Source organism: Dendrobates tinctorius, unplaced genomic scaffold, assembly GCF_039654945.1.
Source record: "Dendrobates tinctorius isolate UK_male_01 unplaced genomic scaffold, ASM3965494v1 ptg000098l, whole genome shotgun sequence".
Lineage (NCBI taxonomy): Eukaryota > Metazoa > Chordata > Amphibia > Anura > Dendrobatidae > Dendrobates > Dendrobates tinctorius.
Window position 1 is genome coordinate 9,564,239 of NW_027361766.1, and position 13,433 is coordinate 9,577,671.

The window sequence follows — 13,433 nt, forward strand, 5'->3', positions numbered from 1 at the left end:
GTCGAGCTGGGTTGTGGTGAAGTAGTGAGGAACAGTGAATACATACGAGGATAGTAATGAAAGAAGGTGAACACAGAAGACAAGAAAGTAAAGAGGGAAGAAACTGGGAGGAAAACATTCATAACACTGTGCGCCTATCGCCTGTATACATTCCCTACCAAGCTCCCGCTCAGAAAAAAGTTTATTTCTGAATGGTGGTCTCCCACACTGAACTGTGAAACAGCTGGTCCTGGCAACCCAGCAACATCGGTTACAGGGGGCCTTCACGGGCGTAACGCCCTCGCAGAACAAATCCACGCACCCAGCAAGCACCCCCACTTTAATATGGGCGTAGGAGACGAGAACCTCGCCCACGGCTACCGCCCCGCACCATGCTACAGTATTTTATATCCATTGTGCCAGTGTGCAGAAAGGCCAAGAAATAAGAATATGATTACCAATTCGAAAAAAGCGCTATTGTTTTAGCAAAATGAAGAAAAACTTTCAGCTATGATGCCCTGACACTCACAAAATAATTATACAAAACCCATTGAATAAAAGGTTATAGTCAAAATCCAGGAAACACCAAAAATTTTCCTAAGGCTAGAGTCCATTTCTTTAGTTCAAAGCGCTGTTCTGATTCCTCAAACAAATCGATAGGCGCCTATTCTTCAGATCAACAGGAGCCCATTGATGACGGATCTACACTGCTAAAAAAAAATAAAGAAAACACTAAACAACAGAATATAACCACTTAGGATGCAACACTGATTGACAATCAATTTCACATGCTGTTGTGCAAATGGAATAGACAACAGATGGAAATTATTGGCAATTATCAAAACACACTCAATAAAGGAGTGGTTCTTCAGGTGGGGACCACAGACCACATCTCAGTACCAATGCTTCGTTGCTGATGTTTTGGTCACTTTTGAATGTTGGTTATGCTTTCACACTTGTGGTAGCATGAAACGGACTCTACAACCCATACAAGTAGCTCAGGTAGTGCAGCTCATCCAGGATGACACATCAATGTGAACTGTGGCAAGAAGGTTTGCTGTGTCTGTCAGCGTAGTGTCCAGAGGCTCGAGGCGCTACCAGGAGACATGGAGGGGAGCATAGGAGGGCAACAACAGAGCAGCAGGACCGCTACCTCCGCCTTTGTGCAAGGAGGAACAGGAGGAGCACTGCCAGAGCCCTGCAAAATGACCTCCAGCAGGCCACAAATCTGCACAAACAGTTAGAAACCGACTCCATGAGGATGGTCTGAGGGCCCGACGTCCACAGATGGGGGTTGCGCTCACAGCCCAACATCATGCAGGATGCTTGGTATTTGCCACAGAAAACCAGGATTGGCAAATTTGCTATTGGCGCTCTGTGCTCTTCACAGATGAAACCAGGTTCACACCGAGCAGATGTGACAGACATGACAGATTCTGGAGACACCGTGGAGAGCTATCTGCTGCCTGCAACATCCTTCAGCATGACCGATTTGGCAGTGGGTCAGTAATGGTGTGGGGTGGCATTTCATTGGAGGGCTGCACAGCCCTCCATGTGCTCGCCAGAGGTAGCCTGACTGCCATTAGGTACAGAGATGAGATCCTCAGACCCCTTGTGAGGCCATGTGTTAGGGACGGCGGAATGCACTAATAAATAAATAATAAATAATAAGTGCGTTCGCCACCCGGGGTCCACTGTGCAATAGGTGTTACACCGCTGCTAGATAATGGCAGATGCACAATATGGCAGTATATCGCACACGGGTTGAACGTCACCCGGTGTGCATTGAGCGTACTTTGTTATCACCACAGAGACACTGAGAGCTTAAATGTAAATGCTGAGCCTGTTGACCTCACAGGTCTCAGCGGTGTGCACACACGGTATACGGTCACAGGACTAGGCCAAGACTCAGGATCAATGTCCGTCTAGACCTACCGTGCGTGCGGCGTCGCTAGCGCGGACGCCAACAAGTGCTGCTGACTGCAGCACGGCGACCGACCCAGCCGCCCCACGACAATGCCCAAGAGGAGGCGCACTGTCGGACGCTAGTGCTGTAAGATGTGAACTGTGGCCTGTAGCGCGCCACTGAGTGGCGCTGACTCTATGACTAAGTCCCTATCCACACGCGTAATATCAGAGGGAGGGGATCTTAATGAGTCATTCGCAGGCACATGCATTCACACAGATAGCAATAGACAGCACAGATAGTCTATACTAGTGCATGGCCGAACAGTCATGCGCGCTTTTTATAGCCGGGACCTTCCGGAAGCTCCGAGATAGACCAATGAGATCTGGAGCAGGACCTGGGCACATGACACCTAATCTCCAATGGGAGATCGTCTCGTGAGCATGCCCAGTAGGAGAACAGAGGGACTTAGTCTCTGGAGCGATCTGCTGCAAAGCAATCTCCTCTGCGGTAGATAGACAGCAGGAGACCGCAGAATGTGAGGCTCTGGATTCCTGCAGAGCAGATGCAGAAACCTGACGTGTTATGATTGAGTCACCGTAGGAGGCAAAAACAGAAATGCTAGCTAAGTCCAGAAAACCAGAGAGGTTGGCAGCTATCGGATTGCAGACCCCTGAACCTATCAACACAACTAGCAGTAGCCGTGGGGGGTTCCTACGATGCCCTAGACCCCTCGATCACAGCCGGAGGACTAAATAGCCTAAAGACAGAAAGGGAAATCTAAACTGCCCCAGAGCAGACCCCAAAGCAAAAGGCAGCCCCCCACATATAATGACGGTGAAGCAAGAAGAAAGAACACAACACAGACTGAGCAAAGACGGTGCCCAAGCTAACTAGATAGGAAAGGACAGGAAGGCTGCTGTCTGCAATCCGTGAAAAACCCTATGAAAATAAGAGCCAACAGACTGACAGAGAAAAAGGCCCTGAAGACGCTAGGCTTCAAAAAGACTATGTCAGTACTCAGGAATATTCTGAAGACAGAGCAACCGGCAAAAGGAGATTCAGCTCACCCCAGCAGGGAATGGCAGAATCCAGAAAAGCAAGGCAAACAAAAACAAAACGCAAATGCTAACAGGCAAAGCAGAAAACTTAGCTTTAGAGGAGCAGGAATCAGACTGGTTTCCTAGAAGTCCACAGAGAAATCACCCGCAGGGCAGAAGGGCGTCGGCAGCCTTATATCCAGTCCATGACTCCACTCAGCCAGTCATCATCATTAGGCTCAGGTGCCTGATAATCAGGCTCATTACCTTCCTTTACCAGAATAGGGAGTTCACCAGACCTCAGTGACGAAGGGGATAATGAACTCACAACACTGACGCCTAACAATATGTTGGTGCGGTTGGCCCTGGGTTCCTCCTAATGCAGGACAATGCCAGACCTCATGTGGCTGGAGTGTGTCAGCAGTTCCTGCAAGATGAAGGCATTGAAGCTATGGACTGGCCCGCCTGTTCCCTAGATCTGAATCCGATTGAGCACATCATGTCTCGCTCCATCCACTAACGTCACGCTGCACCACAGACTGTCCCGGAGATGGCAGATGCTTTAGTCCAGGTCTGGGAGGCGATCCCTCAGGAGACCATCCGCCGCCTCATCAGGAGCATGCCCAGGCGTTGTACAGTAGGGAGGTCATACAGTCATGTGGAGACCACACACAATACTGAGCCTCATTTTTACTTTAAGGACATTACATTCCACTTTAATTTTGTGTGTGATTCCAAATCCAGGCCTCAATTGGTTAATAAATTTGATTTCCATTGATGATTTTTGTGTGATTTTGTTGTCGGCACATTCAACTTTGTACAGAACAAAGTATTCAATGAGAATATTTCATTCATTCCGATCTAGGATGTGTTGAGTGTTCCCTTTATTTTTTTGAGCAGTGTATTTTACTGTTAGTTCCAATTACCAATGACAGACTGTAAGTAACCACTCATTGTCATGATCACGTGTGTCAGGACGCAGATGTTTCCGCAAGGCGAACCCATGTGACACACGTGACCCTGGATACACCGCCTCCAGTGGGGCGAATTTAAATAAAACGTGCAGGTGGATACGCCGCCTCCACCTGGCGAATTTGGGTATTACACGTTATACATACAATAATCAAATAATAGAGGGGGAACCTGGGAAACTATAACAATGGTGGGCCCTGCGATAGGGAGTGGGGAAATGGAGACCTCCTAAGCTCCCCTGAGCCAGTGTCCCTGCACTCCTTACATTCCCTAAACAGGCTCCGCACCTGTCGCCGCACGCGTACCTTAACGCCCTTGCTCACCCTGACCCTAAACCCTCACTGGGGAATGGGTCGGTGAGGAGACTAATCCCACCACTGCACTAATAACACACATGAGGAAAGAGACAATACAGGGGAAACACCACTTAGCTTTGCTCTGTTGTGTGCGCTCCCAGCAACAGAGCCCTCCACCTGAGTGCATCTTCTCCTCCACCCGGATCCATCACCATAACAGGATCCTTCACCTTAGTGCAGCCTTGGAGCAGAGTCCACCACCAGTTGCAGCTGCTTAGAACCAGAGTCCCAAGGATGAGTTCAGCTGCTGACACGAAGTCGAGCATGCTTGAGTCCAACTCAGCAGCCAAGTCCCACATGGTGAGTGCCACTCTCCATAGTCGCCACTCCACCAGCCCATGCAGACACTTCCCGCTGACACCATCACTGCGACTCCACCACGCCATGCCAGCCCTTCGTCCAGACACCATAGCTGAAACACGTCCCCCCTGGCTAAGCTGCGCAGGACTCCTCACCAGCTCCATCCTTCCTCCAGGCTCTCCAACTCAGAGTGAAGACAATCTCACAGGCAGTGATTGCACCCCCAAGCACACCTTTATAGGGTTTCACACCTGATCCCTAATTAAGTGCACAAAAACCTAAAGTGCAATACTGCTAACCACCACCGGGGACAGTCAAGACACCTTGGAACTTTCCAAAGTAAAAAAAGTTCACCCAGTGCAATTTAAAACTGTCAGATCACTTCAGATCATGACACTCATGTTATCGTCTATAACTCACTACAGACAAAAGCCTAGGATGGGCTGAAATGTCTGCGGCTTGGATCTAATTAACAGAAAACTGACGGCACATCAAGAACTAGTCTGAATAGGTGCAAACCAAAAAACAGCTTACATATCAAAATGAGGAAATGGTTGCACTCAATTGCATTAAGGCATGTCAATGTGAAATACACGAAGTGTGAATAGTGTAATGGCTTTTGAAATTTAGGAAAAACACGAGATACTTAGCACAAAAATTGGCCAAAAAATTGTGAGCCCATTCACCAACGTCAAGGTAATCTCATGGATCGGATGGGTCCCTGACGTGACTGCCTAGTGTGAACACTTACCTATAGCTAATAACTTGGTAAAGCCTGTATTTATAGGACGGTCGGAACCAAATGTGATTGGATGTAATTAAAACCCCAGCATGGTGAAGGGCGGAGTGCTCAGTCAGTGGTGTTTAATTTTCACTTAAATACAAATAGACCCCAAATAAAAAGTGCCTCACATTGTACCCCCAAAAAAGATCGCTGAGCCCGAGACTATATATGGTGTCACCACCAGTTCCCTGTACATAACGGGATCCACTACGCCCCCTACGTCACTGGGCGCTATGTTTACCCTGCCGCTGTTCCAGGTGATCGTCTGCAGCGCTGACATCACGTCGATAGTGCTGCATCCAGTGAGCTCAGTGACGCTGCCTGAATTGACTGCACATGGCGCTGAGCTCACTAGATTGACTGCAGCTCTGTTGACGTGGTCAGCGCTGCAGACGATCAGACACTGGGTGCAGCAGCGAAGCCAAAGCATCCAGGTGTAAATGTATATGAAATATAAACAGGGCGTGGTCTGATGACAAGTGGGTGTGGCTAAGCAAATACTGGGAGCTATTCCCTATTCCCAAGGAGACATATTGGAAATGTTGCCACAGAAGGGATCGCAAAGCCAGTGGGAAGTCAGCTGTTCACGAGTGGTCATAGGGTCCCGCAGGACAAGGGGAGAAAACACTGGAGTCCAGCAGATCCAGCAGCCACTAAGGCCTCTTTCACACTTCAGTTTTTTGCATCAGTTCAAATCCGCCAAAAAGGCAGACAAGCGGATCCGTTCTGAACTGATGTGAACGGATGGCAAAGGATCCGTTTTCAGACGGATCCTGAAAATGAGGAAATTTAAAGGAAACGCTGATGAGAGAGAGAATTTTTTTTGTCCGGCACCCAGAAAGAATTTCGGGTTAAATGAGTGTCTGGAGGATCCGCCACAGAAAAAAACGTTGCAAGCTCCATTTTGAAATCTTTGAGGATGGTGACGGACAGGAACTTTTGGCGGATCCGCAAAAAAAACGGATGCAACGGACGGCAATCCGCCAATAATGGAAGTCAATGGGGAAAAAAACGGATCCTCAAAAAAAATTGAGGATCCGTTTTTTTCAAAACCTGGCAGATTGTGACTGATTGTAAAGTAAAAAACTGAAGTGTGAAAGGGGCCTTCATGACATCATCCCTGCGCGGCTGCGAGCGAGCCTAGCTAGAAGACGCCTAGTGCGCAGGCGTGGGGCCGCGGCCAGCTCCGCATTGTCTGAAGGAGACTGCGCATGTGCGCTGTACCCGACTCCTCCTATGGGAATACAAGTTCTCGCGAGAAGTCAGTGTTTTATTCCTACGTAATGTGCCGTGCTGCTTATGGCGGCGCTGGTGATAGTGCTGTGAGCTGTTGGGGTGAGTTTGCCGTGCTCTCGGGCTTTGGGGGCCGGGAATGGCTGGTTTAGCCTCTGTGTGGGATAAGCGGGTGACAGGCGTGCTCGCTGGCTGTTAGTGGCGCCGTATAACCGGGCAGAGCTGCTCTGTCATGCCTTGCCCCGTCAGCGGGACGTTATTGGGCTGGTGTCGTGTCTGTACTGGCCGGGGCTGGTATTGCGCAGAGCGGGACGTGGCACCGGATTCCCGGCCGCACGGCTTCACCCGAGCCTTGGGCAGTGCCCGTACGTATCTGGCAGCGATGCGTGTAGCGGGTGGACAAAGAGCCTCACAATGCAGTGTGGGGGCGGGGACCGGGTGTTTGGGCGGCCAATCAGGCAGCGGGTGGAGCGCCTAGTCCGCAGCTGGCAGGCAGGGTGCGAACCGACTGTCTCCTGGTGATCGCCGCGGGGGCACATGGGAGCTGTAGTCCTGAGCGGGCTCTTGCTTTTCATAGCCAGCACCTTGGGACTACGTATCCCAGAAGGCACAGCGCCGGGGTTGAGGAACGTGGTTTGTGAAATGCAGTGTGCTTGTTTCCAGTCAGCTGAGTGTCGCAATCCCGGCCTAGAGGAATCCAAGGGCGATAAGAGCCCGAGCCGCGCAGACTCCCTCTGCCAACACCTGAGCGGCGATGTGGTGATGCCTGGAGGCCCAGAGACCCGAGTCCTCAGTGGGTGACTCTCCAGGGGGCTTCCTGAGATTGGACATGGCTGGACAGTGTCTCCATAGTCTGTGTGCCGAGGTCTTACTGACTTATAAATGTGATAACTGCGATGGCGGATTATTACATGGATGGCTGTAGGGGAGGAATGATTCCACTAAATCGGCTGTTTGCATGAAGCCCACCGTAAGGATCTAGGGGCTGTGCTGGGGACTGATGGGGCCCACTGCGCAGAACTTTATATGGCAGGTTCCTCTGAAATACATAGGATACTAATAGTCTCCCCCAAAACCAACATCTAATCTCTCTGTAATGGCACAGTATTGGGGGAGGGATGACAAAAACTCTGGAACCCTGAATGGTTCCTTTATTATACATTGTGCTTGTTGGCTTAGCTTCCCGCCAAGGACGACATCCGTAAGGAGTCTGTATGTTCTCCGTGTTTGCGTGGATGTCCTCCCCCACTCCAAACACATAGGGAATGTAGCTTGTGAGCCCCATTGGGGACAGTGATGCTAATATCTGTAAAGCGCTGCGTAATATGATGGTGCCATATAAGCTATGCATTGTCGCTTCTATGTAACCGGTTTAAGCTACAGTTTATTGGGTTATAAATTAGGCCTAAAGTAAAAATCAAACCCTCTCCAGGCATCGGCCACTCCTTCATACTGCTGTGGGCGCCCCTCACTGTTCTGGCCTCCTGCCGGTGGCAGGCCTCATCTGTCAGGGATATCCCTACAGACTGCCATAAGCTGCTTATGAGGGAACGCACAGAATAGTGCCGCAGTGTTATCACAATAATAACCTGTCATTTCTTATGGGAAAATTAGTATTACTAAATCATTTTGGGCCCTTTTCGTAGAGGGCATCTGGCAATAAGCGGCCTAAGCTGTAGGAGTGACACAGCACTGTGTATGATGAACCCCAACATGCTGAATTCTCACCTCCTTTCCAAATCTGCTGTTGTCGGATCCCCCAGACATTACATTGGATGCACATCAGCTATATTATGTGGACTCCTCTACAGTGACATATTGGTGTCGGAGGTACAGACATGCCTTATTAATGTGAATGGTGATGTATTCATGTTCAGTAGGTAAGAGCCGCACAGTAAGGTTTTTGCTCATGGTTGGTGGTATAACAAAGTGACAGTGCCCTTCCCCCCCCACAACTACTATCAGCCAATCTGTTTTTTTGCTGGTGTGTGTGTAGTTTACCATGCCATAAAATCAGTGCAGTCTCCTCTGCTTTTCTAAAAGGATTTCTTCCCCCAACCTCTTCCCTTTTTAATGAATGCATATTTAGGAAAAGCTAACTAGAAGCTCTAGTTTAATAAGTTTGAAGTTAGTGAAGCGGTCAGCATGTATCGGCGTTGCTTATGTGAGCTCAGCGAGGTATGTTTGTTTTATTTCCCTTTAAACAGACTTTAAAAGCTGGCGGGGACTGAGCCGCCCCGAGACTAGCCAGACAGGCGGGTCCCCATCCCTGCTCCTTGCCTGCTGCCTTGGATTGGCAGGTCTCTCCTTGCATGTGTGTGTATATGGAGAGCCTTGTCACTCCAGTGTAAAGGTGTGGAGAAGCCTCTGGGGGACCTGCCTGTCCAGCTAGTCTCCATACCTGGCTGAGATCATACAGCCGATCTGACACATGCTGGCCAAGGATCGGTCAGGTGCACGTTAAGATTTGCATATCTTGCTATCTTGCTTACATTGACAGTCTGCCAGGGGTATAATTCATATTTATACTTCACAAAAAAATCAATTTTTATCATTGTTTTGAATCAGATTTTCATCTAAGTCAGTTTTTACCATCAGTGTTTTTTTTTTTTTTTTTTGCTGCAGCAGTCATAGGTCTTCCAAGCTCCAAACTTGGAAAGGTGTATAATGTCCAAGGGGAGAGGTGTTGTGGGGTGGGGTGTCACCATGTATTCACATGAACCAACTCCAGAGATGCCTGCCATGAATCTTCAGACAAAAGGGAACAACCAATAAGGTATTGTCATGGATTAAAGCACTTTAAATAAAATCACTGGATAGTTTTGTTTTCTTTAACTATTGGGGGACTATAGTGAGAGAAGGTAAAATATAGGTTAGTCATTGGAGCATTGCTTTGTCATAGTAGTGGTTTAAGCCTCTTTTCTACCGACCTTTCCATGAATGGATCTTGGCCATATCGCAGTCACTGACATGTGCGTTGCTGTAGCCACATGGCCAGAATAAAGCGGCTTGGACTCTCAGCTGCTGCACACAATACTCCGAATTGACGACCTATTAATAGTTACTAGTAAGGCCATGGAACAACTACATAGGAATTCTTTCAGATGGAACAACAGCTGTTAAAGGCGTATTTGCACAAAAGAGGCATACATCACTTGGGAGCTATTTCATGGTGTTGCCACTCTCACCTTTTGTTATTTCTGTCTCCTCCTAAAGTTGTAGTCAAACTTTCCTCTTCCCATAGAACAGTCATTTAAAGCTGAAGCGTAGCATTTTTGACCAACGGCTCTGGTCTAGTAAGTGGTGTGATTTCATGAATATTGTTGGGGTTGTGAAGTTGCAGCCTCAAATTCTCAGGATGTGTTCTAGGCAGATTCCTTGCCAAATTTGTCTTAGTGCTGATTTATAGTGGAGATTTTGGGAGTATACTCTACATTAAGGCCCCCGTACATGTTGGGTAGTTGTCTGCCAAACTGCTATGTCTCGGAATGGTCCTGTGTTCTCTAGACTCCTCTGGCAGCATCTTATCTCCCTGAGCTGAAAAGGATCAAGCCACTGGAAATCCACCGGGCTGGATCGTTGAGTAGAACTGGGAGGCCCACACATACATTAACCCCTTTGCGACATGCGCCGTACTAGTACAGCACATGTCACATCTCCCCCTTTGATGTGGGTCCCGGCGGTGAGCCCACATATTTCCCAGGACATGTTAGCTATTTTGAACAGCTGACATGTGACCGCAATAGTTGCGGGTGGAATCGTGATCCACCCGCTGCTATTTAACTAGTTAAATGCCGCTGTCAATCTCTGACAGCGGCATTTAACAAGCACTTCGGGCCATCGGTCTGGAAATACGCTCACTGGTGACCCGCATCGCCCGGGTCACCGGTCTGTCTGCATGACAATCTGAGGTCTCCTGGAGCCCTCTATGGTTGTCGGTGGTCGGCACTCATAGCAAGTCACTAATTCTTCTATATAGAGGCGATCTGATCATCGCCTCTACGTAGCAGAGCCGATTGGGCTATGGCAGCTTCTAGTCTCCCATGGATAGAGACTATTGAAGCATGCCAAAAGTTAAAAACAAAATAAATTAAGGATATTAAAAAAAAATACAATAGTTCAAATCACCCCTCTTTTTGCCCCATTCAAAATAGAACAATAAAAAAATCAGACATATTCGGTGTCGCTGCGTTCAGAATCACCCGATCTATCAATAAAAAAAGGAATTAACCTAATCACTAAACGATGTAGCAAGAAAAAAATTCAAAACTCCAGAATTACGTTTTTGTGATAGCCTCGACATTGTGTTAACCCCTTTACGACCTTTGACGCCACGTAGGCGTCATGAAAAGTCGTGCCAAAACGACCCATGACGCCTATGTGGCGTCATGACTTTAAAGCCCCCCTGTGGGTCGGGTGACCGGGGTCACTGAAAGGTCACCCGACCCGCACACAGAGGACACCTTAGAGTTAACCCTAGGGGGCGTGGCTTAGCCCCCAGGTGCCTACGATCGTTCTGATTGGCTGTTAAAAGTGAAACTGCCATTCAGCGGTTGTAATATTTCACCAATGATATTTGATGAAATATTACATTCCAACCATCGGGCATGGCTGGAGACACTGAGCCGACACCCCCCCCCCCCCCCAACTGACTGACAGCGCCGATCGGCAGCCGCTGTCAAGATCTGCCCCCCGCCTTCCCTCCGATCTCACCCTCCACGAGGCCTCCGAACTCCCTCTGACCGTCCCGCTGTCCTGGATCATGGGCGCCGCCATCTTGGAAAATGGCGGGCGCATGCGCCGTGCGCCCGCCGGGAATCTGCGACGCTGCAGATTCATTCATTTATTTTGATCACTGTCACAGTGATCAAAATAAAGTAAATCACTGCCCCCCTTATCACCCCCATAGGTAGGGACGTATAATAAAATAAGAAAATATTTTTATTCTTTTTCCATTGGGGCTAGGGCTGGAATTGCGGCTAGGCTTGTGGTTAGGGTTAGAGTTGGGATTGGGGTTAGGGGTGGGTTGGGATTAGGGGTGTGTTGGGGTTGGAGATAGTTTTGAGGGGTTTCCACTGTTTAGGCACATTAGGGGGGTCTCCAAACGCGACATGGCGCCACCATTGATCCCAGCCAATTTTGCGTTCAAAAAGTTAAACAGTGCTCCCTCCAACTCGAGCCCCGATGTGTGCCCAAACAGTGGTTTACCCCCACATATGAGGTATCAGCGTACTCAGGAAAAATTGCAAAACGCCTTTGGGTGTCTAATTTCTCCTGGTACCCTTGGGAAAATAAAAAATTGGGGGCTAAATTATTTTTGTGGAAAAAAAAATAAATATTTTTTATTTTCACGGCTCTGCGTTATAAACATCTGTGAAGCACTTGGGGGTTCAAGGTGCTCACCACACATCTAATTAGTTGTTTGGGTGGTCTAGTTTCCAAAATGGGGTCACTTGTGGGGGGTTTCCACTGTTAAGTTTGCAGAGCCCCTGATGTACCTAAACATGACACCCGCAGACCATTCCATCAAGTCGGCATTTCAAAACGTCACTACTTCCCTTCCGAGCCCCAGCGTGTTCCCAAACAGTGGTCCCTCCCCCCCCCCCCCCCCCCCCACATATGGGGTACCAGCGTACTCAGGACAAACTGGACAACAACTTTTGGGGTCCAAATTTATCCTGTTACCCTTGTGAAAATAGTGGGCTAAAAATCATTTTTTGAGGGGAAAAAAAAATATTTTTATTTTCACGGCTCTGCGTTATAAACTTCTGTGAAGCACCTGGGGGTCAAAGTGCTCACTATGCATCTAGATAAGTTCCTTAGTGGGTCTGGTTTCCAAAATGGGGTCACTTGTGGGGGAGCTCCAAAGTTTAGGCACACAGGGGCTCTCCACACACGACATGGTGTCCGCTAACGATTGGAGCTAATTTTCCATTCAAAAAGTCAAATGACGCTCCTTCACTTCTGCGCCCTGCCGTGCGCCCAAACAGTGGTTACCCCTCTCATATGGGGTACCAGCGTACTCGGGACAAACTGGACAGCAACTTTTGTGGTCCAATTTATCCTGTTACCATTGTGAAAATAAAAAATAGTGGGGCTAAAAAAAATATTTGGGCAAAAAAAAAATGACTTTTTATTTTCACTGCTCTGCGTTATAAACTTCTGTGAAGCACTTGGGGGTTCAAAGTGCTCACCACACATCTAGATAAGCTCCTTGGGGGTCTAGTTGCCAAAATTGGGTCACTTGTTGGGGAGTTCCAATGTTTAGGCACACAGGGACTCTCCAAACGCGACATGGTGTCCGCTAACGATTGGAGCTAATTTTCCAATCAAAGTCAAATGGCGCTCCTTCCCTTCCGGGCCCTGCTGTGCACCCAAACAGTGGTTTATGACCACATATGAGGTATTGGTGTGCTCAGGAGAAATTGCCCAACAAATTTTAGGATCCATTTTATCCTGTTGCCCATGCGAAAATGAAAAAAAAACTGAGGCTAAATAATATTTATGTGGGAAAAAAAAAAAACTTTTTTTTTTTTTTTTTTGGATCAATTTGTGAAGCACCTGGGGGTTCAAAGTGCTCACTATGCATGTAGATAAGTTTCTTGGGGGGTCTAGTTTCCAAAATGGGGTCACTTGTGGGGGAGCTCCAATGTTTAGGCACACAGGGGCTCTCCAAATGCAACATGGCAACCGCTAAATATTCCAGCATATTTTCCATTCTAAAAGTCAAATGGCGCTCCTTCCCTTCTGAGTCCTGCCGTGCTCCCAAACAGTGGTTTATGATCACATATGAGGTATTGGTGTACTCAAAAGAAATTGCCCAACAAAATTTAGGATCTATTTTATCCTGTTACCCATGTGAA

At 48.2% G+C, this 13,433-nt stretch overlaps 1 protein-coding gene across 3 annotated transcripts in view; it reads left to right on the forward strand.

Annotated features, from left to right (window-relative positions):
• Positions 1 to 6,517: 6,517 nt before the first annotated feature.
• The window catches only part of CSDE1 (cold shock domain containing E1), a 59,527-nt gene continuing 52,611 nt past the window's right edge, over positions 6,518 to 13,433 (forward strand). For all 3 annotated transcript variants that reach the window (XM_073587088.1, XM_073587090.1, XM_073587089.1), the window contains exon 1: positions 6,518 to 6,672. The gene's annotated coding sequence lies outside the window, so the exon portion shown is untranslated. The remainder of the gene's footprint in view (positions 6,673 to 13,433) is intronic.